The sequence below is a fragment of the Pygocentrus nattereri genome, chromosome 6 (assembly GCF_015220715.1).
Source record: "Pygocentrus nattereri isolate fPygNat1 chromosome 6, fPygNat1.pri, whole genome shotgun sequence".
In the NCBI taxonomy this organism is placed as follows: domain Eukaryota; kingdom Metazoa; phylum Chordata; class Actinopteri; order Characiformes; family Serrasalmidae; genus Pygocentrus; species Pygocentrus nattereri.
This window is the reverse complement of record NC_051216.1, coordinates 16,575,491-16,599,681: the sequence shown is the minus strand read 5'-3', so window position 1 is coordinate 16,599,681 and position 24,191 is coordinate 16,575,491. Positions and strand designations below refer to the sequence as shown.

At 41.1% G+C, this 24,191-nt stretch overlaps 1 protein-coding gene across 2 annotated transcripts in view; it reads left to right on the top strand.

The window, feature by feature from the left end:
* The window catches only part of adarb1b (adenosine deaminase RNA specific B1b), a 166,547-nt gene that overhangs the window by 33,358 nt on the left and 108,998 nt on the right, over positions 1–24,191 (top strand). For both annotated transcript variants that reach the window (XM_017691611.2, XM_037539662.1), the window contains exon 2: positions 18,020–18,103. The gene's annotated coding sequence lies outside the window, so the exon portion shown is untranslated. The remainder of the gene's footprint in view (positions 1–18,019; positions 18,104–24,191) is intronic.

The window sequence follows — 24,191 nt, the reverse complement described above, 5'->3', positions numbered from 1 at the left end:
TTCTCTATTTCCTAAAGCAAATGAGAGGGAGAAACACAAGAAAGAGAGAATGGAGAAAGAGTAGGGGGGATTTTTCCCTCTCATAATGCTGTAGTGTCTTCATCAGTCACAATTCCAAAACAAATCTGCCTAAGCTTATTGTTAAAGGTTCTCATCCTGCAGTGTGTGTAAGATGGCTTACACAAGTGGACATCCGGAGTATGACTGGACGTCCTGAGCTCATACCACGTCCGCTGCTGTCTGAAACACTGTATTGTTGTCTGGAGCACTGTCTAGTAGAGATGTACAGATATGGGAATTGTGGACCTGTCTGTTATTGTGTACATATCTATAAATGCTGATACATAAATATTTATAATGTAGATGTATATAATGTTGAAATTGAGATTGCATCTATCTGGATTACCATTATGGAGGAAAATAACATGTATTTCTATGGAATTACAAATGCAGATATTTTGGCATGTAAGCAAAGTGCTGATTTAGTATTATACCTTTCCTGAGCACTATAAATACCTCAAGTATCAGCATTTTGGGGTGTCATTCTTCACATTTTCTGTTCCACCTTAAATGGCGCCCCAGTAAAATTCATACAAGAAGCAGTTTTGTCTCAGATGGTTCATTAACCAAGCTGTTTGAAATACCACTAAAGGTTAAGTTCAACTCCCGTTTGGGAACACTTTGGTTTTCCCATCAAGTACAGGCTCTAATGATAGGCAAACAGTGGTAGACTGAATGGTGACCGTGTGTTTTAACTGATCAGTGAAGACATCATCAAAATGTCTCAGTTACTACAGCAAGCAGAAAACGCGCAGTAGCTACTTACCACACAGATTCAAATAACTACCAAGTGCTGATACTGAACAGGTGAAACAAATAACTCAACAGGGATGTTTGTAACTTCTGATTTGTACCGCTACTTGGTTGTAGAGAGTCCCGGATTGGTTTGGTTTGTGATTGAACCACATTAGAAAATTCACTCACACTTAGTTCAGCCAGAAAGTAAGAGCATCACTTCATTTACAAACAAAATAACAGATTGTGAAGCTCAGTTTGTTTAATTTGTGATGTAGCATCGTAGTCCAGAAATATGATCTGCAAATTTGTGGTTTACTTTCATTATTTTCCCTAATAACACACAGTTGCCAAACACACAAATGCAATATACATGTACATACGTACACGTTTAACTTACGGTTTTGTTCATGTCTTACTTAATTTCTAAGAAAATTATTTGTGCTAGTTATCCCTTCAACAAGCACTGCCGTCATTTTGGGAAACATTTGGGAATTACTAAAATAAGTAAATAAATGAATGAGTAGATAAATGTTAAAGGTTTGTTTTCCTTTCTTTACTACTCCTGTATCAAAAATATATTGTATCATGATGCAGAGTTTTTAAAGCAGTTTTCTACCAATATCTGTATCATTGCTGTATCCTTACTGTCTAGAAAGATATAATATACAAGTCTCCTAAAACACTCAGCCACTTATAAGCAGAGACGTTGCAAAAAAGTGGCAAAAAAAACAAAAACAGTTTATGTCTGTCAACAATTTACACTGCCAAATGGTTTGTTTGCTTATTAGCCAATTTTTTCATCCTTCTTTTTTGGAAACTCTGCAAAGGGAAATGAACCCTGCAGAGTTGAAAATTTGTTTGCGATCTTGATGGCGGCACAGCAGTTTTGTTCTCTGCTCAATAGTACTGCCTGGAGAAAGTGTTTCATTCTTGTGCTCGTATTTATTTATTTATTTATTTGTTTGTTTGTTTGTTTGTTTGTTTTGCGGCACAGCTGCAGGTTGGCCCCTCTCATGTAAATGGTCCTCTGACATCCACAATATACATGTAATAAATGTTATATAATGCTATATAAAGTTATGTGAAGTTATATAGACGTGTATATATATAAACGTGTGGTAGAACAAGCTGGGCAGTTAGCTTGTTAACACCTATAGCGTCACTTTTTGCAAAATGGATAAAAAGAGGAGAGAAAGTGGAGCAGAGAGGAAAGAGAGAGTGTGCTCCAAATAACTAATTCAGCATCAGAGCAGCGGGTCAGTCTTTAGCCTCCTCTACTCACCTGATCACTTAGCTAGCTGCTACTGCTGTAGGCTGGTTCCCTCCATCAGGAAATATTGAATTAATCATCCACTGAACAAGAGCTTCCTCGTTTTTAATTTTCAGACTCTTGCTAACTGATTTCATTAATGCATGTTCTGCGTTTGCTTAGAAAAATAGCCTTTGCTTGTAAAATGTTCTGTTATGTAGTGTAGCCGTCTTATATCTGAGTACAAACAGAACCTAACAAAACCATCATATATGTAAGTCTTTTGTGCACACTTTGTAGTTTTGCTGAGACCGATTAAAGGTATGACTCAGCTTTAACTTCACGTTTCAAAGTATTTAAAAAAATACAGAATGGAGCATCATATACACTAGACTGTTTAAGTGACTGAGCTGATTTTGGTACTGTCATACTTCATGGATGGGTATCATGGTAAGGTGGCTTACTTGGTGTCACATGATGCTCACACGCATTGTGAAAGTGTTCTTGAGACTGATGGAGTGTGTGTTTTATATGCTTCTATGTAGAACCTTTTTGAAAAGACTTCTATATAGCTCCACAAAGGGTTCTTATATTGTTATAGGCTTGACATTGTAACACTAGAACCCTTTTTGGTGCTACATAGAACCCTTTTCAAAAAGGTTCTATATAGAACCATCTACAGCAGATACTTCATGCAGCTGATAAACCATCTAAAGATGCAAAGACCCCTTTTAGCATGCCAAGTGTTCATTGTTCTGTGTTTTAGGAGTGTAATTATGCTGCTGTGTTTATTTATTTATGTATTTATTTGTTTGTTTATTATGGAGCAGATGTATTTTTCAGATGTGGAGTGGATGGATGGGATTCGTTTTCATCTCACATTCTGTAGGTATCAGGATCACTAGGAGGAGATGAGATGGCCTATAGTGTGCTGGTGTCTCTGGCATATTATCAGTCAGTGAAGGGTAATCTAATAACCAAACGCAGGCACTTTGCTGCTCATGAATGAATGCATGCGGATGAATGGATGCTTCCTCTGGGCTGTGTAGGCCTTTATGGAAGGTAGACGGCTCAGTGAGATTAAAAATCAGAGAGTGAGAGATCGAGATGAAGGGAGAGAGAGCTGGAGAGGGGGGAGAGAGAAGGAGAGAAATGCTGATGCCTGAGGAATGTCCAGCAGGTTACTCTCGTGGAGAATCGTATTTCCCTCATTCTTCCCTCATCCTCAATCTGTCTTCATCCTCCCTCTCTCTTTCTTGTCCTCCTTTCTTTTTCTACCCATAAAGAGTGAAGAGGAGCGTTTTTGTCCTGAGGAAAGGTTTGATGGTGGTGTATTAAAGGCGAAATGGTTCTAGGAGCTTTAAGTAATTGTGTTTCGGGATGTGCATTGACCCCGATCTGAAAATGCTTGCACTCAAAACACTATTTATATACAGGACCATGGCCTCTGAAGCTCTCTGTGCACTTTTAGAAATGCTTTTTGTTCGTCGTAGAGGTTTTGTGTAGCTAAAGTAGATAAAAGTCTGTGATTCAACTCATGTTTAATTAACAAATGATATAGACTTTTGAAACAGCTGTTGTGAAGCTTTTAGAGCAGCAATCCAGTCTTTTTTTGTGCTGTGTCCTGGTTTTTGAAGATGGGTGCAGCAGTTTTAAATGTTTGCAGCTTCACTGAAAGAGGGCAGTCAGTCAATATTTAATTCTGTCTTTTTTTATTGAGATCAATACAATATAGTGAAGTTTCAGAGGGGAAGCAGTAGCTTGTGTTTGGTTAGGTTTGGTGCTGGACTCTGTGGAGAGCAGTGCAGAGCGATCAACTGGATGCAGTTGTTTGTTAAGCTGTTGATTGTCCAGATCAACTCCAGAGTGACCCAGGGTGAGCATTTGGTGAATGGAATGAAGAACAGTGATCTGTGATGGTCAGAGTGTGCCTGTGGAGTGAGTAGAAGTCTCTCAGATTTTTTTTTCTCAGCTCTTCTCTGCTTTTCTCTGCTTTTCTTTCATTTTCCTGCCTTTTTCTTTTTGCTTCATTTCTGTTTTGTCTCCTCATTTCTTTACATTTACCTTTTTCTTCTCTTTCTTTCATTTTTTCATTTTCTTTTTATTTCTTCTCTTGAGGTCTTCATTTTTTTTTTCTTTTTCTTTTCATTGCTTCTCTTCATTTCTTTAATCCTCTTCTCTCTTCTCTTCCCATCCTGTCTTTCATCATCTCTTGTCTTCATTCCTTTTCTCTCTTCTCTTCTCTTCTTTCAGTGTCTTTTCTTGATTTCTTTCATCCTTTTCGGTCTGTCTGTCTCTTCATGTCTTTTTTGATGTCTGTCCTTTTCTTCTCTTCTCTTCTCTTCTCTTCTCTTCTCTTAATAATAATAATAATACTGAATTTTATTTGTAACACACTTTACATTTTAAACAAATCTCAAAGTGCTAAACAGTATTTTAGAAACATTTCAAACATTTGAAATCAAAGAACTGTTATAAAACATCTTTACACTCAATAGGAAGATCACGGGTTGTAAGTTCTGCTGAAGAGAAAGGTTTTAAGTCCTTTTTTAAAACTCTCACTCGACTGTGGTGCCCTCAGATGGTCAGGGAGAGCATTCCATAAGCGGGGAGCAGCAGAACAGAAGGCCCGGTCCCCCATGGTGCGGAGTTTAGTTCTGGGGGGGAGGAGGCGATTTGTGTTTGTAGAATGAAGGGATCGTGATGAGATCTGTGGGGTGAGGAGTTCTTTCAGATATGTAGTTGCATTGCCATAAATGCACTGGTGGGTGAAGAGGGAAACCTTGTATTCGATCCTGGTAGAGATGGGAAGCCAGTATAGAGAACAGAGGATGGGTGTGATGTGTTCATATTTACGCACTCTCATCAGGATCCTAGCAGTGCTGTTCTAAATGTATTGTAGCCTCTGGAGACTCTTGCCAGGAATCCCAATAAGAAGTGCATTGTAGTAGTCGAGTCTAGAGGAGACGAAAGCATTAACCAGTTTTTCAGCATCAGATACAGTCCGAGTGGGGTGAAGTTTGGCGATGTTTCAGAGGTGGTGAAAGGAGATCTTGCAGAGGTGTTTTATATGGGCCTCGAAAGTGAGTTGAGGGTCAAACCTCACACCAAGATTGGAGACTGATGAGGAGAGTGGAATGCTGTGGCCGGAGAATGTAATACTGGTTATGGAGGTTGACTGAGTCTGATGTGGGGTTCCAATCATGATTGCCTCTGTTTTGGCACTGTTCAACTGGAGGAAGTTGTGTTCCATCCATACCTGAATATCTTCTAGACAGGCAGCAAGTTGTGATGATGGCGTTGATGATGAAGGGGCTACAGAGGAGTTTGCGTCAATTCGAAGGTAGAGTTGTACATCATCAGCACAGCAGTGGAATGAAATTCCATGGTGACTAATGACATGGCCAAGGGGAAGCATGTATATAGTAAACAGAATGGGGCCCAGGACTGACCCCTGGGGGACTTCCCAGGTCACAGTGTGTGTCTGGGATCTTGCCTTTCCATATGTTAAGTACTCTGTTCTTTCAGTCAGATACAACTGAAACCAGTTTATGGCGGTGTCCGTGAGACCAATGGTGTGATGAAGCCGATTGAGGAGTATGCCATGCTGACAACAGTGTCAAATGCAGCAGACAAATCCAGGAGGATGAGGAGCGAAGGTGAACCAGCCTCAGCTGCCATCAGAAGGTCATTTGTGACCTTAGCCAAAGCTGTTTTTGTGCTGTGAGCAGAGCGGAAACCAGACTGAAATTTTTCATAAAGGTTATTGCATTTAAGATGGTCCTGAAGATGGGCAGCCTTTTCCAGTACTTTAGAGAGAAAGGGAAGATTGGAGATGGGCCTATAATTTGCAAAGACATCCGGATCAAGAGTAGGTTTTTTGAGCAGTGGTCTGATTATGGCTGCCTTTAGAGAAGATGGAACAAACCCAGCCTGGAAAGAGTGGTTTATTACAGTGGTAATCAGAGGACTAATGGCAGAGATGTTTGCTTTCACCAGAGAGGTAGGAAAGGGATCCAAGGCACAGGTGGAAGGCTTCATCTTCTTGACAATGCCTTCAACCTCTTGCTGTGAGACTTCTGGAAAACAGTTTAGGGGCTGGGAGACCTCAGACTGTGAGTACATACCCTGCACATGTAGAGTGGAGAAGGTTGAAATAGCAGAACAAATTGAGTGGGTTTTTGTTCTAAAGAAAGTCATGAAGTTGTTGCAGTCTCTTCTGTACTTTCAGTGAGCAAGGGGGCTTCAGGAGATGGTTGATAGTGGTGAATAACTGCTTAGAAATCCCTTGACTGTTTTTGATGATGTTTCCATAAAACTGTGACCATGCTTCCGTAATGGATCTGCCAACGTTTGGGCTTCATGGACAGAGACAAAATTGACAATTCCATAGAACCTACCTTATGATCGGATACACCCAAATCATACACAGAAAGATTTCTGATTGGGGCAGAGTCAGTAATGACCAAGTCAAGAGTGTGTCCCCTAGTGTGTCTGGGGACATCAACAAGTTGCCTTAGACTGAAGCAGTCCAGCAGTTGGAGAAATTGAGGAAGGATTGTTGACATGAATGTTGATATCCCCAAATATAGTAATATTGGCAGAGGTTGTACAGAGTGATGAGAGGAGGTTGTACATCTCAGGCATGAAGGATGGGTTTGGTTTGGGAGGCTGATAAATGAGAAGTATTGTCACAGGAGATGTTCTCTTCTTTCAGTGTCTTTTCTTGATGCCTTTCATCCTTTTCGGACTGTCTATTCATGTCTTTTTTGATGTCTGTCTCGTCTTGTCTCGTCTCGTCTCGTCTCTTCTCTTCTCTTCTTTCAGTGTCTTTTCTTGATGCCTTTCATCCTTTTCAGTCTGTCTGTCTCTTCATGTCTTTTTTGATGTCTGTCTCGTCTCTTCTCGTCTCGTCTCTTCTCGTCTCGTCTCTTCTCGTCTCTTCTCGTCTCTTCTCGTCTCTTCTCTTCTCTTCTCTTCTCTTCTCTTCTCTTCTCTTCTCTTCTCTTCCCTTCCCTCTGTATATCCTTTTGAGTGGATTATGGCAGAAGATGCAACATTGTTTGGGACTCTTCTGCTTCACGTGTTACGCAGTATGGGTGCAGTATTCCACTGGTCTGACCCCTGATAGGAAATGTCCACAGTTGTAGTGAATGCTTTTATTCATTACACAACCACTGCTTGCCTGCGGCCCTTTGTATTGTTGGTCTCTCCCTCTCCTCACATATAGAGGTGAGGGAGGAGGGATCAGTGTCCTCATTTCCAGCACATTGGGAGCTACATTCACTTGTATTGATGTAGTGCTGGAGACTAGAGGGGACCTATCTTTCATCTTTTTTTAATCAATTAATGTCTATTTTGTAGTTACAGATGGACAAATATGGAAGATTGCTTGATGTCATAAGTCATGCATTTCTTAGCTATATGCTAATTTGAGGTGTATGTATTACAGTCATATGATTCAATCATCTATGCTTTCTGCCAGTATTCTCTGGATGGAGGATGCAGCCTCTGTTTTGAGTTCATCTCACCGGGACCTGAGTCAGCATTTGAAGGTTTGATGCATGTGAAGATCTATTTCTCAGGAACATGTACATTTTTCAGTAGTCTTTATTCACAGTGCTTCTGAGCTGATGTTTTGTCAGAAAGGAATACATCAACTGTTTTATTTTAGTAGGTCCTCGCTCTTCTGTTGTCCTGCAGTATACAATGTGAAGGCTTTATTGCCATAGTCATCCTGTTTTTTTTTTTTTTTTCTTCTTCCACCATAAAAACTTCACATAAAAAATTCAAAGTTGAGATGTTCTAAGCGATTTATGGTGTTTTCTTTAGTTCAGTGGTGCACCCATAAGTGAGAGTGATGAGCAGAGACAGTTGGGAAAAATGTGTGGGCCAAGTGGGAACATCTCATCTGCCTATGCTTACAAAATGTTTGAAAAGCTCAGTTGTTGTGTAGGCCACAGGACTCTGCAGAAGGAATGACGTTAGCTTATCTTTTAGTATGGTCACACCCTTTTTTATTCTAAAGATGTAAGGCATAGTGAATGGCTGTGTGAGGGAATAATCCCTGTAGGCATTACACTGCAGCCTGAGTGGATCCGTATGTGAGAAGAGCTGCTGCTTGCTACATGGAGCGCATGCAATCCAGCACAGTTGCAATCCAGATATAGGATGAGACCCCATCTAGTTTGTTTCCACGTGGTTTGAGTTTGGGTGTTTTAGTATGGGGGCTATTAGGCTGCAGTAGGCTCTCTTGCTGTCTCTCTCCCTCTTGCTCTCTCTGTGTGGGCCATCCTAGCCAGCTCTCACACAGAGGAAGGAATGTCCAAGAGTATCTGTGTCTGTCATTGCTGTGTGGCTCTGCGGTCACATGCTGGGGGATGGATAGAGCCGCAGATTGCTAATGATAACCTCCCATGGGAACGCCGCAGAGAGCATTGATGAGGTGGAAATGACTACATACAAATCTGAGTTACTCCTTGAGTGATGCGGGTTACTGTGATGAGGGTCTGGGGCCAAGCGTTGGTCCACTGAGGGAAGCATCCCATCATCACTAGTACCCATTAGTCTGGAGCTAATCTGCTACAAGCACACTTAGTTAAGGGGAATTTGGATATAGCATGATACAGTTCTTGTTCCAGCTCCTTCCAGCACTGCAGTTTAGTTGTGGAGTGTTTTCCTTGCGTTGGCATGTCCTCTTCAGCTCACAAAGAGCTGTATAATTAGCAACTGAGTCATTCTAGGTGGTGATAGATCAGGGGAAATGCTAATCCATCAATTGTAGTAAGGCCTCAGGACCAGCATTGAAAATCACTGCCTTACAGCAGAGTTGATGGATGATTTGAAAGATTTGCTGACTGATGAGCTAGATTGGCAGCTTTTTATAAGGAGTTATTTTTTAGCTCTAACGAGCGCATCGGAACCATAACGTGATGGAGCAGCCTGCGGGAACGATCGCCTCTTCACCCCTCATTTTTAAAGTGACTGTTGGCTTGTGATCGCAGTTTAATGCATTTCAAACAAGTGGCCGCTTTGATGAATTGACGCTCTGTTTGTTTTGAAGTGAGAAGAAAAAAAAACCCTCTTTAAACTTTGTAGTCTTTTATTATTCCCCTGGCAATGACAAAAAAGTAATGAGAGTTCTTTTTATTACATATTTTTGCAGACTAATGTATTCAGGACCATGAGGTACCAAAGCATGCAGCAAAACTTTAATGGGCCTCCGGATGCCTCTGCATTGCGGCCGTTGCGGATCATGTGCTAGAATCACTTGTAATGTTTTCATAATAAAACTGATCCACGGCAATATGTAATTTGCAGCCGGCATGAAAAGGGATTAAGACGGACCGTATTCCTCGCTAGGGTTCACCCCGAGTGCTGTGCTTAACTTAATTGCACGTTATCACGCGAAAAGGAGCCATGCAGAACCACCTCTTTCTCTCGCTGACACATTGTTCTTTTTTTTTTTTTAAATGTTAAAGCTGGCAATCCATCATGTTTCAGCTGGGGCTCCAGTGTTTCTTTTCAGTCAGTTTCATTTCACAGTCAGAGGCTGGCTGGCTTGCTGTGAGTAAATGGCGGCTCACTTCGGATAAGACACAAGCTAATCACTTTGTCTGCTGCGTGGACTTCAGCTGGAAGGCATGGACAGTCTTTGTCTGTCTTTCTGTCCGTGTCTTCTTCTCCCCTGCCCTCTAATTCTTTGCTCTTACTTTCTTTCTCCATCTCTCCTGTTAGTCACTGATGCTGTGGATGAAATCCCATATTGCAGTTATATTGCTACATATTACAATATATCTTGCAGTGTATCAGGAAAACATCAATACTGCATTATTTGTATTACAAAGACTAATGTTGCAATAATTCTCAAACATATTGTGCAGCCCTGGAATGCAGATGTTGCTTCTCCATTGGTTAAAGCCTGGCATGATGAGGGTTGGGCCTGTGAGGGAAGGGTAGGAGTGCTGTTACTGAGGCAGGAGAGAGAAGGCTCGGACAGCTGTGTGCCAGCGCCATGGTGTGCACCCACACGGCCAATCAGCTAATTACGCTCCATCTGGAGACTCCTCCTTGTCGCTTCTCTAATTCCTCAAATAAACAACTCCCTTTTTGTGTCCTGCCCCCCTTCTTCCAGCCTCAGCCTGAGAACCTGAGCAGAATCCCAATGGATGAACTGCAGCCGCTGTTTCTGAAGGATTCAATGAAAGCAGTCTTTTACAAAAAGCTGCCTTTTTGGCTCAGAATCCCCTCCAGGTTCTTTTCATGACATTGTCTCATTAAATTGCATCAATGTTTATTTGAATATGCAGTCTGTCATCTCTGATAAAGCCAGCGCCCCCCTTATTGTGTTATTGCCTCGCTGCTGACTACCAGGTGAGAACTTTCCATCAAGGCCAATTTGGGTGACTGAACTGTTACTTCTGTCTCCACAAAATGAGGCTGCATAGAGTGAGATGAATTCTAATCAAGCCCATACTCAATTAAACATGCACTATCCAAAGAAAGGCCATCCCCGCTTGGGTGGGACATCATACCCGAGCCTCATAGATCATCTTTAACAATAAAACTTCATCTCACTCATTACTGCAGGCTCATGCACATCAGCAACCGCTCTGTTTCACAAACACTGTGGTATTCTATGAACCCTCAGCCATCTTCAGTCAGACCACGATTGATTCTGCTTTCCATCTGGGGAAAAAGGAGTCCAATCCATTAGTGGCATACTGAGGTACTGCATTATGTCTGACTAAAATGTAATTTTGACTGAGTGGAATCCTGGGGAAATTGCCCACCCCATCCCCGAACACTCAACCCACAGCTGTGGGGGGGATCGAGTGCACTCTTGCAGATTTCAGAATGACATGCTGAAAATAATGGCCTCCTGTCCCACAGATATCCATCAGACTCCTCCGACCCCTTGTAGACACTCAACTGTGATAAATAATAAATCATGTTTGGATGATATTAATAAGGTTGGTTGAGAGGCGGCTAGCGATGTGATTTGACTCCAGCACAGTCCGAGCTTCGTGCCAGGATGCTGCCGCCACTTTTCTGGTTGCCTTCCGAGGGTCAACCCTCATTTATGTCTCTGTGGGATCTCATACAGGGCAGGGACATTTTTTATTGTTCTTTCATTTTCATGATGATGGGTTGCTGGCAGTAATGGAAAGCTGTATTTTTCTGTCGTATTTAAGCAATGAGGTGCCTTTTCAGTACCCAAGTGGCTGGGTGCCTGCAGGCCTGGCTCCTGCTGACTCCACTGATTCTCTGAGCCAGATCAGGACTCATTAGGCTTGTAATGTCTTCATTGTGTCCTGTCGGCGAAAGCACGCTGATACAGCTGTCACTTCACCTTATGACCCATATCAAGCAGCCGGGATATCAAGGCCCTGTTAGGTTAATGAGCTTATTGTGAGCTCTAGCTGTTTTGGGTGATGGGCAGAATTCTAAGTAATTTCCTCTTTGAGGTGTGCATGGTAGCATTTTCTATTGAAAGCACTTTCTGCTGCTCAGTAGATACACAATTTATAAGTAGAACAATTTGGGAGGAGAATGGCAACATTATTACACCAAATGACAGTGTTTTTTTGCAGTGACTTCAGTGTTACTGTGACTGTCTTTTCACATTAGACTTTGATAAATAGATATTTATTTTGTTGGCAGGTGCTTAATGAGTACATTTTCCTTATTGTGTTAAACGCACCGGAGCTTGGGCCCATGTTGTGACCTCATTTCTTTAACAGCAGGAGTTGTTTGTGTCCGGTGGATGAACTGTGGTTCTTTTGTTATAAAATGTGGAGTTTATTTTAGGAGAGAAGCACTGGATGGGTGATGGAAATGGCAGATGTTGTGGTTTTGAGGCAGACTCGCTATAGAGGTGAAAACAGAGACCGGGTTGAACAGAGTAAATGCATTTTCTGCTTCTGTTGACCAGCTCTGGAAGAGACACTTCAGAGGTACTTGAGCTCCTCTTCTGAAGACTGAGAGATTTGTTCATGAGCTTGGCAGAATGTTGGAGGAAGCATATAGATAGGCCTGCCATGAAAGTGTAACATGTAAACATGTGTGTGAATGATGTCTGGTGGTGTAGGAGCGTGTGGATGGCATATTGTTGTGAGCGTACTTAAGTGAGTGACAGTAGTTATTTCAGTGTATTTTCATACTTGTTAAGAGTGCTGGGTCTGCACCCAGCACAGATTGGGGATTCATTTGGGAAAGGGAAGACACAAGAGAACTTTGTCTGAACTGTGGATGAACTGCAGAGTTTATAATGGGAGTTGACAATTGATTCATACTGCATTACTTTGGTAGGCTACTGACACTCAAACTGTGATGGTCAGTAACTGGATGCGGCACTTCCTTTTGCAGGAACCAGAAGAGTCCTTCTCACTTGAGAAGAGTTTTATCCATGTTAGTTGGTGCTCGGGACAAAAAAACATCATTGCTAGCTCCTGCACCAGTTTTCACCTCCTTCCCTGCCATTACAAAACTTTCAAGTGTGATGGTGACCAGTCATGTTACTGAATGAAAAGCACTGTGAGCAGATAATTGCACATGCTTTAGAGTGCACCAGGGCTTGCTTGAGGAGAACTCCAGGCTTATAGGGGCGATATACAGGTCTATGCAGAATACTAGTTGAAATTCTATTTAAGATAAGAATTCTGTCGTGATCTTTATATCGATATGCCACAAATAACCATCAATAAAATAATAACAAAATGACAAAAGTTATGTTGTGTTTTTGTAAAGCAAGCTTTTTTTTTTTCTTACCCCCAATTTTCTATTTAGTCATCTCTAATTTCACCCATTAGCTAGGACTCCCACTTTTGAATGAACGATTCTTTCAATCAATGTAGTATTTTAAGTTGAATAAAACTAGTTTGTTTGCATATTACGACATGAAGTAATTTTTTAAGTAGATCTGATGAGCCACTTTTTACAGTGTAGCTAATTAACATCATCAGAAGTCCTCGAATGGCTGAATCAGATGCATTTGCGTTAGTTAAGAAAGGACAGCATGTTGGAGGCAGATGGGAAATAAATTATGGAAATGAAAAGGCCAAAGCCATCTCTTCTTCCTGAGGAGGCTGAGGTCTTTTGCTGTGTGCACTAAGCTCCTATGGACATACCACCAGTCTGTTGTTGCGACTGCATTAACAAAAGTGATCAGAACAAGATCAACAAACTTCTTATTAGGAAGGCTGGCTCTGTTGTAGGAGTCAAGCTGGACTCTTTGGAGATTGTGGCAGAACGGAAGATGCTCAAAAAGCTGTTAGCTATCTTGGACAACACCTCACACCCTCTGCATGCTTCACTGGATGAAGCACATTGATGGAGAAGCACATTCAGTGGCCGTCTGTTACAGCTGTGCTGTGTTAAAGAGTGCCATGTGAGATCTTTCTTACCTACTGCTATAAGGTCTACAACAGTTCTCCTTACTGCAGAGATGGTACTGATCCTCTGCTGTCTGAACTGTGCTGAACCACATCACTGTATCTCCTCTTTGATTAATACACACTGTGCAATATATCACAACTGTTACTGTAATGACACTTTTTACTATGCACTTTACTCTACAATATTGATGCAACTCAAGTTAGTCATGTCTTTAATAAGTGCTGTTAGACTCCCTCATACCACTCAATGCCTGCTGTCTGTAAATACACTGATTCTGTCTCATATGCCATGTGAATATGTAAATGGTTATACTTTTATACTTTATTTTATTTCTCTTGTACTTATGTCTAGATTTATTTCTATTTTCTGCATAGTTTATGTAAGCTTGTGTGTAATTTTGTCTTGCTACAGAAACACTGCAATTTCCCTCTGGGATCAATAAAGTTCTGTCTGTCTGTCTCTCTGTCTAAAAGGAGGGTTGGTTCAGGAGGAGGGTTCGTGACCACTGCTCTACAGCCTCATGTCTGCTACTGATAACATGAATAACTTGTACTGTTCACCAGATTCTAACTATGCCTGACTGTTGTAGGTGTAATCATGAGTGTCTTGGATGCCCGTATGAGACAAATGACTTGAAAAATTGGACATGAATCAATGCACTGTATTTGCTGGACTCTAAGCTGCTATGTGCTTTGCGTCCATCTTGCTAGGCTTATGGCTCTACCGTTTTCTTTTTGCCCAACAAGAGCATTTTACATTTACTTCAGTTGTTATATATGGCTCATATTAAAAGTGAAGCCACATCCTAGAATAATAAGCTACTGTTAGCCTACGAAAATAGGTCCATACAGCCCGCTACAACCCTAGACCACAGACCACTGTTTTTAGAAGTACCAGAGACTGGTTGTCTTGGCCCCCTTTAGAATTCAAAGCCATCTTTCTCACTGCAAAAGCTTCCAGACTCTCTGGGCTAATAGCCACAGGTCCAGGAAAAAAAGCTTCTGTGTAAAAATGCCCTTACTTTTACAGATGCCTATCTTCTCCTTATTTAAAAAGTGAAGTTAAATACATGCTGATAAAACAGGATAAAAGGAATGAAATTTGAAAGAATCAAACACATTTGAAGGCCAGTTGGGGATTAGCTTAGCACTTTGATATCTGTAGCAAGAGATGCTGATGTGCTAATCTGTTTGAACCTCAGTCATGCATGAATACCTGGTTTCCCTCTCAGTCTCTCTTTCACACACAGCTCTAGCGGCTCTGTGGCGTCTGAGCTCTGACCTGGTTCTCATGCGTAATCTTATCCTAATCCTGACCGAAGACTCCACAGGCTCAGCGCACCTGAGAGGCCCAGGGCCTGGTCCTGGCTCAGTAACCATCATGACGCACCCGTTCTCCATTTGACAGACGGAGCTGTAATTCAGGCGCTGATCTGTATTTGCTGCCAAACCCTGCGCTTTTCTTTTCTCCTTTCGCTTTCAACCAGCGTGGCTATTGACATTTCCACAGGAGGCCATAGATGTGAAAAATTGAGCCATTAAGCTGAGCTTTGCTGTGCCGCATCGAGGCAGAAAATAAGGCCATTGTGCGTACCTTTTTCCTTCCAGTACTTCCTTTGGTTCCTTTCTTCTTCAGATGGGGCTGGACCCACTGCAGGTTTTCACTAATGACTGTTATGCATCAAAACTGTTTCAACCACTGAGCAAAACTGTACGTTTAAGAAGTCTTAATTAAAGAATACAGCAAATAGAGATATTGCTGCAATTCAAATATGCAGTAAATGCTGTGTGATAGGTCATTATTGAGTCATTACATTGTTATATGTGCATGAGAATGTGAGAGAGAGAGAGAGAGAGAGAGAGAGAGAGAGAGAGAGAGAAACAGAGCAAGCGTGATATGAAGATGTGAGCTGTTTAATTGAACTGTGCTGTCACTCTCCGTTGGCTTAGCATGACAGAACACACTATTTTTAGACCTCTGTGTCTGAGCAAGCATGAAGTCATCTATTTTGAAACCTCTACCGATCCTCACTTTCCCCTTTTTTTGCTTTCTATAGAACTGTTCACAACAGCCGAGAGCATGTCCTGCAACAGCTGATGGGTATTACAATTTGTCCACTCCAAACAAACCTGAATGCCTCTGCTTTGCAGAGCAGTGTCATATAGAACCTCTATCTAATGTTACTCAGAGGCAGCACTTAGCATCAATATTTACGTTATGACATCAGGTTAGGTAAAGGTTTCAGAACATGCCCTACTTCTTACCACACAGGCTAGAAAGCCCTATTTTTGGATCTGATCAGTGATTTGCTTTGCCTCAGCGGTTAGAACTCTATCCTCCAGTCATGTCAGAGCTATTTGGTGACTGTATTGTACCATCTTCTATTAAGACTAACTAATTGAAAGCATTTCTTATTCACCTCTTACTGATTAGTGCATATTTAAAGCAGTGGTTTTCAAATTGGTCCTCAGGCCCCCCAGACAGTCCACAAGTTTACTCAATCCCAACTCCCAATGCATAGGGCCAGAGGAAAAACATGGACCATCTGGGGGCTAGGAAGCTAATGCAGCTAACTAGTAGTGGAGGTTTATATATATCCAGTTAATGTTGATGAAACTGCATCTGGATAATCATAAACTTGTCTTAAACCACAATGATTACATATTGGTTAGTGAATACTAGTATTTAGCTATGCAACATGCTTTGGTCTAGAACATAGTGAAGGGGTATTTAATTAAAATTCAATAAGGTCCAGTTGGATTCAGTGCCATATACTGTAAACTGAAGTGCCCTGGAAGTTATATAAACATCTTATGTAGTCAACATCTGAATGTCAAATAAAGTACATTTCAGTTGTATTTCAACAACATTTATTGTCAGGTTTATTTTTTTATTTAGAGCACGACATGTGAAATAACCTCCCTCTGACTCACTTTCTTCTCTGACTGCTGTGTCTCGCCTCGTCCCTCCCCTATGTGTGTGACACTCGAGTCTCTGCTCATCATTATACACAGATCAAATTGGCTGAATAGTGTCGTGTGTAATATTTATAACTCATGCGATTGATCTGCGAGTTTTCCAGGCTGCTAATGCTATAATAAAGGCTAGACATGCTGATTAAATAGGACCACCCTGTTGAAATGAAAGAATTCTCTGAAGTTTACTGGTTATATGTCCATGTCCACATAGGACAGTGTCTGGGTCCGGAATCGGACCACGGTCTGCCCATTAGTGACCTCTGATATAGGGTATCACGAAGTGTCAGCAGTAAAACACTGCAGTAAAATCCACTGCAGCTGTGTTTTTTTAGCAGTTCCTCTAATGGAAATCAAATAAATAATACTGAGTGAATCGATACTTATTTACCTCTTGTTTTAAAAGCTGTTACTGTACAAACCTGCATTTGTTAGATCCTGTTGAAGTTTTGGCTGTTTCTTGTATAAGTGAACACTAAATCGACCTGTGTATTATTATCTCCTGCTTACTGGAGAATTTTCAGACTGCTAGGTGAGCGTTTATAAATGTGCGTATATCAGGTATTTCAGTCACTTGAAAAAAAAGCTCTGGGAATCATAACTCAGAACTGGAACTATTTGTTTCATACTTGATATCCTTGTTGATTTAAAAGCTAATCACAGACTTATGCCAGTCCATCATTGGTCAAAATTAGCAAAATTTACATCCCTTCTTCTGATTTTTAATGATGTCACTGAGAAACAGCAGGCAGAGAAAAATCATTTTAATAATTAATGTTATGTTTCACCTCCCACCAACCTTACTCATCATCTAGAGAAAACGCTCTATATACAATTACATATAAATGTTTTAATTTTAAAGCTATTCATTCATTGATTAAACCCATTGTTAGGTTTTCTTAGTCCTCCCTGGTTAGTGGTGTTAATTCTTAGCTTATGTTTAGCAGTGTTCTCTCTTGTTGTGCACTCCTAGCTCTAAGCCCAATAAAGCAGTGATGCATTCACTGCCTCTCCCCCTTTGGGTGAGTTCTGGGTCTTGGGTTACTTCTCCTGCACTGGTCTACATGAAGTCAGCTCCTCCAGGTCAGAGAGACCATGCCGGCTGCCCAGTGCCCCTGGCTGTTCTGCGGCTGAGCTGAACCCTCTGTGGTGGTGTTTGCTGCAGGCACTGATGGCAGTCCCTCCAGCCTGTTTGTGCTCTTGCCTGGCTGAGCTTGCTGTCCAGCAAGTGGGCTCACTGAACTACTCCCACCATTCTGTGTCATTAACAAACATGTGCTGTTTACAGAGCAGCCTGCAGGGGGGCTCACTGCAGCCTGGCGCCACTGTCTCCAGCCTGGGCACATTCACTGCCTGCCAGGCCTGGGTGGCTGGCTGGAGAGTAAAGGCTCATTATGCTGTGACTCTCTAGTCATTCATCTTGTGAATGAGAGCAGAAATGCTATCCAATCTGTGATGGTTATATAAACATGATTAAACAGGCCTTCTCTATAGATCTTAGTTGAAACACCGGGACCTGCTCTGTTGTGTTTATTTCAGACCGTGTATAGTGCATTAATTTCAGTGTGCTAGCTAACATGGTGTTCTCTCTGTGTTGTAGGCAACTAGGACTAGAGGATTTGTCAGTACGACCCAAAAGAAGACCAGATAACATCTGTGAGCTCTCACTGAACCCTGAGAGACGGTGAGTCAGAATGCACATACGTACACACTAAGGCAAGATCAGTATGGTTATGCAATCAGTATTGATGTAGAGTTGTGCTCTAACATTATCCTCATGGCAAAGGATAGATATTAAATTTGTAGATGGAGATGAAAGCACAAGGCTGCCTGCAAACTGTATATGTTCAGTATAACAGTCTTTTCCAAATATATTATCAGACAGCTTTGGGTATGGGAGTATATTCTGATAAAGTGAATACACTAATGATTCCTGAGTGCTGCCAGATTGTTTTACAAACCTAACATAGCTAGTTTTGTTTGAATTGCTCTTTTGTTAAAATTACATCAAAGCAGACTAGACACAATATTGATTAACTCGAGTTCAAGTAAAACCTACACTATAAAAAAGAAGAAAAAGTGAAGAAATATGTAAAGAAGTATTTTCACTGCCGAAGTCAGAATGTCAGAATGGCAGTAACTGATGAATTAAAAACAATAGCAAGGAATATTTCTAAGAAATATACTTTTTCTCATTGAATTGATGAAACTTTTTTCTTTACTTTTGCTGTTAAACCAAGTTTTTGTCTACCAATCCTGCTGCCAAACCTTTAAAAAAATGTAATTATATAATTTCTTAGAAATATTGTTTGCTACTGTTTTTAATTCAGCAGTTTCTGTTAGTTGTATTTTAGTCACATTGGCAGCTGCTCAGTTGCCAAGGGCAAATAAAATACCAAAAGATGCATTGAAAGCAGCAGCACTGCAGATCACTTGCATGGTTGTAGAAGCTGTTGTTTGGCCACTTTTGATGGTGAACAATGTGCTTGATGTTGCCTTCTTTCACTTTTATGTGTAATCACCTGCTCCCAGGTCCAGTAATCCAGTTGTGTCGAGTTGAATCTAGTCAATAATGCAAACAGAAGACACAAACTAACCTGAAGGATGTAATGCGAGTGCTGTAAATGTCTGCTTTTGAAGAGGGCACCTTTGTCATAGCAGAAGGAAACTCTGTTGGCAAGCCTAGATGATCAATGGAAAATTATCTTCATTTCTCATAATAATATGACCTACCCCTTTATGAATTAAAGGCCTGCATTCATTTATTTAACAATGACTTTAATAATATAGCCTGCTTGTCAGGTTTCTACAGACAGGAGACTACGTCAAAGATGAAATGGGTCTCTCTAGGGTTTATTGCCTCTTTCCTTTTCAGCTTTGATGATGATGATGATGATGATGATGATGATGACGACAATGCATACTTTACAGCTGGTAGTGAAGAGCATGCAGCCGCTGCACTATCGCTGTAGCTGCTTTAGTGTATGCTGTTCAGCTATGTGTTAGTGGCATATTTAAAAGCAGTGCAGTTTGATCTCTCCTCGTGGGTCCTGCAGGAGCACATCCTGCCTCTGCATGGTGCTATTTTAAGAGACCTACAGCAGTCGGGGGTCTTCTCTTCTCCCTCTCCATCTAAATCCAAAATGCTTGGCTGATTTAAGGTTGATTCATAATGCACTATGCACCAAGGATCCGCTCCTGTTGAGGTAATTGGTCCACTTTATTTTGCTGGTTGTCAGGTCAATGGGAAAGGGGAAGGAATTCTTTAACCTTGCCTGTTAGTCGAGTAAGCCTGCATGCTTCTAGGAGCGGACATAGTTAGTTAAATATGTAGATATCCAAGCTCATCCTGTTTACACAATCAGTTATTCAAGTACGGCACTTGTAAATTGGAAAAAAATGATATATCATTGTATCAAATAAGTCTTCAACTGAGCTTGCATGTTGCATGTTGAGACTAGCTAATATTGCGTCTTATGTTAAGTGAAATATTGACCTCTAATCAAAGATATAGGCTATGTGGAAATATTTCAAGCAGAAAAATGACGAAGTAGTTGGACTTTGGAAAAGTGCCAGTTGTGGGACTTTGGAAATGTTGTGGCCGATAGCATTGTTCCCAGTTGTCACACTTCTTCAAGTCAAATAAATATCAAAGATATAAATGTTGTAGCTCTAGGGGAAGACCAGTGCCCTGTGACTATTAACCAGTATACTGCAGTAACAGCCTCCATTCATGATTAAAAACTCATTTATTGCTGATTTCAAAACCCATCTTTCATATCTCACCTCTCATTCAACAGGCAAAACAGGCTGTTTCAAATGGTCCCAAGTACAGTACATATTGCTATTGCTGCTATTATTATTATTATTATTATTGTTATTATTATTATTATTATTGTTTGATTTTTTTTTTTCATTGTTATCAGGATTTTTGTTGACATGCATGTAAAATAAGTTTTACAATAATAAAAAATAAACAGTAAATATAAAGTAAACAGAAATACTCCTCTCCCTGAAGTATGCATCAGCAAACAATATATTAAACTTTGTTTTTTTTTCTTCTTCATAACAACATAAAAGTTCACTCATTGGTATATTTGAAATTAAGATATTTGAACAGCATGAATGCTTTAAGCTTGCATCCCCTACTTGCTTCTGGAACTTATGCGCTCCCCATTTTTCCTCCCAGTGGAAATTACTGAAAGACTCTGATGCCTTGGGTCTGTGCTGTGCTGTGTCTCTGGGCCCTTCATGTCCTTAACAGTTTCATGTGTTTGCTTTGAGGAAGGGGTGGCCTCACAACACAGTGGCTTTGGGAGTGGAGTATGGGCTCAGGGGAGCAGAGGGGAACAGGGAAGTGAGCATTTGCTCTTGTCTCCCCTGCTGGAGATCTGGGAAGCTGAAAGAGAGAGGCCATGGGCCTTTGGCGCTCACTGCCTCAGTGCTCACTCTGCTGTCTGTTTTTAGCTTCCTGATCAGCTATATGAGTTTTTCAGCCTTATGCAAGCTGACTGAAACCCTCTTTCCCCATCCCCCTCTTTCACTCCAGATAGTAGGGGAATGGCCACACGCACTAGCGTCCATTACCACTGCTTCCTGGATTAGACTAATTGCTTCAGTGCCCAGGCAGCATTGCAGCACTGAGGGTCTGTTTGGCAGAGCAGAAACCATCTTTTTCTGTCTCCATTACTGCATTAAATGGCCCATATTCTACATTTGTCCTTCAAATGTTTATGTACCAAAACAGCCAAAGTTTTTCACATAACTGTTTCACATTCTCTTCTTACTCTTTACACTTTAACACTTACTGCCTGTGAGACTGATATGTAAATGACCTTTGGTGACCTAATTGGCTGAGCCCATCTTCCACTCCAGGAAGTATGACTGTCTGCAGTAACAACACTCCTTACTACTTTGATGTGAACGAATGACCTAAACTGCTGTAAGCTGAATAGGCTAGTTACTGTATGCAAATATATCCTTGATTGTGATTGGTAACAACCATGATGAATCAAAACAGGCAGTGGCAGCTGTTTCCATAAATAGGCTCAATGGACTACGATGTGAAAGCTGTGCTGCAAAACTTTAACAATATTTGCATAGTACTTCAAACCCTTGTTTTAAAGCAAGGATTTTTGTTTTCCAAGATGTAAATCCTTGAAACCTTGCATTACATCCTGACACAGTGAATATTTAAATGTAGTACTGCATCAAGTTGCAAAGCCAAGTCAAAACAAAAGCAAACCCTAAACCTCCAACTCCAAACCTATCAGCACAACCAGTGTTACAAAATGTTCGTTGCATAGTTTAGTGTAGCTTTTACTGCAGTATCAGCAGCATATTGCAGACATTGCTAACTTGGTTAGATAAACTGCAGCTATATGTGCCATTCCTATTATTTGTCATGTTTGCCTTTTTCTGTCTATGTTTGTCCCTTTTTGTATTTGGCTTGCTCTGGATTTGATCTATGCCTGGTTTTTTGACCACGAGTATTGATCACGTTCAAATAAGCCTCGTTTTGCTGATTTTACCCTCAAGCGTCTGGCCAGTTCGGTCTCATTACATTATCACTTGTTCACTGTGCTTGCAATTAAGACAAGGTGCTGAAGTGAGTTATGTTTCAGACCCTGCAAAGTTAATCCACCAGTAGATTGAAGTGTAAATTCAATTGGTCTTACACATCTTACCTGAGAAATCAGATGGCAGGAAGTTGTCTTACCAGAGAAATCAGATGACAGGTAGGATGTTCCGGACCACAACTTCGATCGTGTTCTTCAGACCCACTCTCAGGCGATATCTGAAATGTGGATTTTGTCACAGTCTACGTTCCTTAGTGAGTCTGGGTCTCTAAGTGAGTGTGATTTAATCATGGTCTGGGCAGTTCGTGATTACTGGAGGAGATAGTTCTCGTGTTTGGGCCTTATCATTTTAAAGTTGTTTGAATAGAGCAATTTCTGCCTCACTCAGCGATAACTCTCTCATTCTCTTGGAGCAGAGCCACACGCCTAAACTAAGGCTGTGCTCCACGTATTGACTCTTGTGCTCTCTCCCGCTGACCCGCTCAGTGCCTCAGCCTTCCAGGAGCTGACTTACACAGTGTTTTTGCTGCTCTGGTCACTCCTTTCTGTTTTGTACTGCTGTGATGGATCACTCCCTGGTTTAGAAACGCAAGGGAGCTTCACACTGTGATGCATTTTACTGTTGAGAATGCAGATTTCTCATTTATGTATTAACTAATTTAAGAACAGATAAATCTTTCCTCACAGGTGTCCTGTATTACATATAAAGAAACAATATTTCATTTGCAGCGATATTAAAATATCTCATTTAATTCATATGCAGGTAGTGGAGCGTTAAATCTTATAATGGTCCTATACTTTGTATACGTCAGAGGCACAGGGCTCATCTATCATTTTTATAAAGAAGACAGAAAGGAGCGAAAGAAACGCAGGAAGAAAAGGGCTTATTGCCGCATTTTTACTTTTAGCACAATTGCTTTTGTCTCCTCTGACCTCTAAGACTAAGTCATTTTCTGAGGCATATATTCTCTGAATTCATTACTTGCAAGAGATAAGAGGGTCCAAGGCCTTTAACACAATCTTGTGAAAGCTTTTGAGTTGTGAATGTTCAGTGCCTTCCTGCTGTTTTGTAGCATTAAGCTAAATAGCCTTAAAAGAAATTTAACAAGAGGTCTAACGAACTAAGATGGAATGATGTGGCTCTTTTTGTGAAAAGGTATGATGTGAGCATTGAGGATCATCTTGCTCTGATCTCTACATTGATAAGACCACAATGCACAGCTGTGTTGAATTAGCAGGCTAATGCTAGTAGGGATGAGTCTGAATTTTCAAATATTCGAATGGACATGAAAATCTAAAAGGTTGAATACAAAATTAGGATATTTGATAAATAATTTCTCATATATACATCATTCTTCTAAATGTTGGCCTTTTAACTGATTTGGACAGTAAAATCCTTTTAGGTAGTAGCCAGTCCTAAAGTTACACACTGTTTTTTAGACTTTGGGACGCAAAACAAGGGGATCCAGTTGCTCATCTTGTGGCTGTGGTGTCCCATGGTGTCCTATGTTCTTTTTTTTTTTTTTTTTTTAGAAGTCCCATTCTAAAGTACTAGGCAGATTTCCATGTTATTCAACTTCTGTCGGTGCGCTCGTGTCTTTTGCATGAATGCTACCTCAGAGGCTTCAGGCCTCCGTGCCGACTTCACTAAAACTCTGACGTGCGCATGTCGTCAGCAGGGAATGGCCTTTCACTGAAAGTAGCTGTTAAGGCTCTGAGTGCAGCAGCCTGGCCGTCTCCTCCCATAATGCAGAGCGTGGCTGAAGCCCTGGAGGTTTGGGTCAGTGCTAAGACAGAATGCTCTCTCTCCCTGTCTGTCTCTGGCTCTGCTCATGTAACCACTAGCGTCTGCGAGCAAGTCAATATCTCCAATTATGTAGATGTGTGTGATTGAAGTCTAGGTTCAGGTCAGATGAGGAAAACCCAATACACATCCCGCCTGACTTCTAGGCCTGTGCACCGAATGACTGCCTTTGAAAATCTAAATGATGTGGGTTTTTTGTGGTATTTTGTTCCTTAGCTGTTTTTCTATTTTTGGTCAAACATTTGAAACCTTAGGAAACAGTCTCACAAAGACGGAGCGTTTCATATCAAAGTCTTGTGTGCTTTGGAAAAGGGTTTCTCAAACTGCCGACTGTAATAACAATTGTGTCATCTGGCTGAGACAGAAATAGTGAGCTTGTGTGTTATTGT